Genomic DNA, 5,531 nt, shown 5'->3' with positions numbered 1-5,531 from the left:
GACTAAGAAATGTCTATCAAGTGAACTTGAATGTCAAAGGTTGAAAATGGTCCCTGGTCGGAGTTTTCTATAAAATTGGACGCATAGAAAACGTTAGACGACTAGAATGCAAGATGACTAGTAGTTTTGTTTCTTGAACTATGTGGACATGGCAATGTCAAAATCATTTGCATAGATACTTACTTTTGGAAGACTAGTATCGGACAGACCTATGAAACTTTACTGTAAGAGATGAAAATCTGTCATAAGTAAATTTCATTAAAATTATTAGACACTAAATCCTCAATACCTGAGTGATTTGAGATTACTTGTTTGAGAACTGGTTGCTTTGACGTTGACCAACCGTCGCACCGTAAAAGGAGGCTATAAAGGCAACGCTCAGGTAATCACCTATCAAACGAAGTCTAATCTCAAGATCGCAAGATTGGAATTGTCCTCCCATAAATCGGGATGAGATGCTTAAAAGTTGTACAAGGCCACTCGGAGAGCTAGAAACTGTGAAATGCATGGCCGTGCTCGGATGAATCATAGGCTATGATTATCTGTTTATTTGATCAGTTGAACTTTGAAACCAAGAAACACCTCTGGAGATAATAAGGATGACAACTCTTACCTTATGTTCAAGAGCAAGCATCGAGCGACAAAGGAATTAGGAAATTCACACTTGTCCCTAAGGACAAGTGGGAGACTGAAGGAAATAATGCCCTTGGTCCAAGTATGCATTCAATGTTAAGTCTAATAAATGCGGTTCAGTATTAATTAACAAGTTAATAATTCAGTGAGATCAAGTGAGCTGAATGCCTAGCCAGAGCCCGCTTTAGTCCAAGTGGAATTAATGATATTAATCCACAGCTTACTCTTGACTGAACCCGTAGGGTCACACAAATAGTACGTAAACGGATCAACTATTTAATGGCATTAAATACTCCATCTATGGATATTCGGAATCGACGGATCTTGGTTTCAGTGGGAGCTGAGATCGTCACAAGCAAGAAATGAATACTCCGGAAATGATGATATTGCCAGAAACGGAAATATGGATCGTATCGGAAATATAAATATTATCCAAGTCGTAGATGTTGCCGGAAACGGAAACATGGTACGTATCGGAAAATATTATCGGAAATGGAAATATTGCCGGAATCGGGAATATTGCCAGAAACGGAAATATTGTCAGAATCGGAAATATTATCGGAATCGGAAAATAATTCCGGAAACGGAAATATTAAATATTTGTTCGAAACGGAAATTAATTCCGAAATCGGAAATATTAAATATTGTTCGTACCGGAAATGAATTCCAGAACCGGGAATTTAATCGGAAGCGTATCGTACGAATTAGCATCGGATGAGGCCTGCCGGACGAAGGCCCAGCACGAAGCCGGGCCATCGCCCAGCAAGCCAAAAGCGCGCCACACGCCCAGCCAAGGCAGCGCCCAGGCCCACCGCAAGGCAGGGCCATCGCCCAGCAAGCCAAACGCGCGCCACACGCCCAGCCAAGGCAGCGCCCAGGCCCACCGCAAGGCAGGCCCAGCGCGCGCCAAGGCCACGGCTGTGTGGGCCTCGTGGCGTGGGCTGCTGCTCGCACGCACGCGCATGGGCGGCCCTCGTGGCTGCCGTGCGTGTGTGTGTTTGTGTTCATGCACGATTCCTAAAGTTAATAGGATTTGGTATATGATTAAATTCCTATTTCTAAAAGGATAAATTAATTAATTAGAGTTCTTAGAGGATTCTAAGTTTAATTAATTCGTATCCTACTAGGATTCCAATTCCCTTTCCATACCTCTATAAATAAGAGCCTAGGGTCATAATTTATAGACACAATTGAAGTATTCAAAGGGTAAGTTTTTGAAAGAAAATCAGCCATACACACTACTACAAAAATGGGCAAAAAGACCCGTCCAAAATAGCCTAAGAGACCCCATTTAAGGGGGTCTCTAGATAGGGGGGTCTCTTTTATAAAGAGACCCCTCATTTAAAAGGGGTCTCTTTGATAAAAACAAGAGACCAGTTATTTAAGAAAAGGGGTCTGTTATGTTAACCATAGAAAAAATATTAAAGAAGGGGAAGAGACCCCTTATTAGAGATATGGGGTTTGTTTGTAAAAAAATTCAGACCCCATATTTAACATATGGGGTCTCTTTGAATTATTTAATATTATTTTATCCAACAAACTGAAACCCCATATGTAAGATAAGGGGTCTCTTTGAATTTTTTAATATTTTTATAATTAATAAACTCAGACCCCATATGTTAGATATGGGGTCTCTTTAATTATTTTACTATTCTTTTATTATTATACTCGAGATAACCCATTTTTTACCTAACGGGTCTCTTTTCATGAATTTTTATATAAAAAAATCAACATAAATAATTTCGGCCTGAAAATTCAGCATAAAATATTTTCGGCCTAAAAAATCATTAAATCAGCATTTCCAATTTGGTAATTCCAAATAATTCTTACAATTACAAAAAAAAATTATTTCCCACTTTACATCAATTGTAATCTCCAAAAATGTATAAATAACAAAATAAAATAAGGCTCAAAAGTGTACATAATAATGACAAGATTAACAAATTAAGAATGATAATTATTAGCTATGCGGGCACAAGCATATGTTCGCCTCCAAATAGGTTTTGGTGGTTTCCGAATCTGAACTCTCCTTGGACCTTACCTTCAACAAGCGACAAACCTCTATTAACAACGATGTTAAATATAGAAAACAATAATATAAGTCTCTGATATCCTCTATTGAACAAACCTCCTCACGTACTTTCTCAATGTTGCTTGGCTCTCTGACAAAAAACAAGAAGGCATTGCCATCTCCATGTTTTAGCTTTTCACCCCCTTTCATGTTCTTCTCTTTAGAGGTTTTCTTCTACATTCCCCATCTGATTCAACATGAGAACCTAATAACACATACAGAGCCAGATAAACACCAAACAAGAGAAAACCATCTTCTAGTAAAAAATTCAAAAAAACATGCAACTCTGACAGAAATTTCCGAATTTATTATCAAAGCTAGCAAATATTATCTGATATCAAGAATCTCAAATAAACTATCTCACTAACGTTACCCCCTTCAAACTAGAAATAATTCTTCACAAAATATTTGCCGAGACTACAATCACGGGGAATGGGGATCATTTTTCCCCTTTTCCAATTATTTTTACAAAATGAACACTGAGAATTACCAAGATCAGGAAGAAAAATAATCCACTCACTTAAGAGCATCAGGAACAAACACCCTCTTGATAATTTCATATGGTAGGGAAATACCAATAGTCAACTCAGAGAAATAAATTCATTGGCAAGGAATTTACAAATTATTTACCATTCTAATGAATCAAAATGTCCTAGCATTCACACACAAACCGATGGGGTATGTGTAGCGCAAATTACATAATGTAAACTTATCAAAAGGCAGTAAGCTTATCAAAAGTTTCACGCCAGCCAACAAAGCAGTGGATCATGGAAGATTTGGGATACTTGCGGTCGAGTGCCAACATAATTAACAGCTCGTATGGAGTTTCAGTGTAATAGATATGCATTAATTACATAATAACTATGCACAAATTAACAAAGAAAAAACCTCACAATTAGATTCTCTAGTGGGTGATAGGTGATTTTAGTTGAGCATCCTTATATGAAACAGCTCTTCTACGAGTGGCATTCCTTGTTTGAGGACCATTTGTTTCCTCGGTTCCTGGTTTCAGTACAACTTTACCCTTCCCCTTATTTTACATAATTCCCTTTTCAGCCAAGCAAGCAGGAAGAGAATCATCCCCCAATACCAGCACACAAAAGTTAAACAAATTAGGGAATCTTAAAAAACATTAAGTGACCCTAAAACAAAGAACTAGCATATGTGAATAGGAAAATAGTGGTCAGTCTCTTCCCATTGTCAACACAAATGTCAATAAAATAACACCATTTAACATATAATACTTTCAAACACACACATAAAAAATATGACAAGAGTAGTCAGCTACTTACTCAGATCATCCCCGTGATCAAATTTCTCTCCAATGAAATTCATTATACAACCAACGAGAATCTACGAGTGTCTCATACATTTTCCAAAATGAGAGTTGTTAAGTACATTATACATTTCAATTTAATTTCCCACATGAATTTGTTTAAATTTAACAAAATCAACTCAAGAATTTGGGATTTCCTCGGTATTACCCCACATAAATCAAACCCAACTCGCCTTCATCCATTAATTAACCATTAAAAATATTCAAATTCTCAACAAACTGGCATTAATATACTTTCTGGGATTTATTGATTTGTTTACCACAGACATTAATTGATATATAACCAAATCGTATACCACAATTCATAAATCATCTGGTGTTCACTGATAAAAAGACGTCAAGATAGCTGTTCACAATAGTGAAATGAACAATCTCTAATTTGACTACCGCAACATCGATAAGAATCAAAACATAAAGCCAAACTAATCCAGATCCAACTATCTACAAAAACATATCTAAAAATACAATATGCAAATCAACAAAACCCTAAAAATACACCCTTCTTAATCAAAATAAAATCAAATCATAAAAAAATCGTAATAAAAACAGTAAAAATAATGAAATCTTACAAAGGAGATCCAATGTTCAAAATGGTTGACCACGAACAAGACCTTCGGCCATCCATAGCAAAAATCATAATCATATTATCCCCAAATGTGGTGCAACCTCAAGAACCCATTGAGTCGGATCGGCCAATCAAGAGCAAACCATCTTCGAACTGAACATCGACAAGACGACGACAACACCGATCAACTGACAGACCTTTCTAACCGACCGTTTTCTGGTGAATTCATCGATGATTTATGGAAGCCAGCCGCTCCGGACTTTGTGGAAGTCTGAGTTGCGGTAGCGTAGTGATAGAGAATGAAGGATGAAGGAGAGTGAGATTGGAAGTTAGGAAATGGGAGGCTGGGAGCAAATAGAGTTTAGCACAAATCTGAGGCTACAATTGAAGGAGTGCACAAATCTGAGGGCTACTACTGAGGAGGGATTTTAATTTATTTTTTAATCTAGGATGAAGAAAGAGACCCGTGTTCATACCTATTAGGTCTCTGTCTCTTTTCGTTTTTTTTCAACCGATACACTACTGGGCCCAATGACAAGTAGAGACCCGTTAGCTTATTTTAGGGGTCTTTTCTCCTCTAGACTTGGTGTGAATTGTGGGGTCCAATACACATTAGAGACCCGTTATTACTAATATAAGATCTCTTGTATTAAAGAGACCCGTTATGTCGTCCAACGGGTCTTTCATTAAGGGTCTCTTTGCCTATTTTTGTAGTAGTGACACTTGCAAACACAATAGCCGAAATTCCTAGTAACCTTAAGGACGATTCTAGTTGGTCTAACTTGAGGCGGATCCGGACGTACTGTGGACTATCTACGGAGGGACGACATTTGGAGTCCTAAAGACTTGTTCTTGTTCGGTTCGGGCGCAGCTAGGGAGGGCACGCTACAAAGTGTATGCACCTAAATTATGCTAAATGATTATGT

At 37.7% G+C, this 5,531-nt stretch overlaps 1 long non-coding RNA gene across 3 annotated transcripts; it reads right to left on the bottom strand.

Moving 5' to 3' along the window:
• Positions 1–2,366: 2,366 nt before the first annotated feature.
• On the bottom strand, positions 2,367–5,318 carry LOC130459202 (uncharacterized). Of its 3 annotated transcripts, XR_008918428.1 has the most exons (4): positions 4,610–5,318; positions 3,593–3,752; positions 2,762–2,909; positions 2,367–2,674 (listed from the first exon to the last, which is right to left on the bottom strand). It is a non-coding gene; the product is annotated as an uncharacterized lncRNA (long non-coding RNA). The 3 variants fall into 3 exon arrangements; XR_008918427.1 differs by having other exon boundaries at positions 3,593–5,318; XR_008918429.1 differs by lacking the exon at positions 3,593–3,752.
• Between the last annotated feature and the right edge of the window lie 213 nt (positions 5,319–5,531).

This window comes from Spinacia oleracea, chromosome 4 (assembly GCF_020520425.1).
Source record: "Spinacia oleracea cultivar Varoflay chromosome 4, BTI_SOV_V1, whole genome shotgun sequence".
NCBI classification, from domain to species: Eukaryota; Viridiplantae; Streptophyta; class Magnoliopsida; order Caryophyllales; family Amaranthaceae; genus Spinacia; species Spinacia oleracea.
Note: the sequence above shows the minus strand (reverse complement) of the source record. Positions and strands in the feature narration are given on the sequence as shown.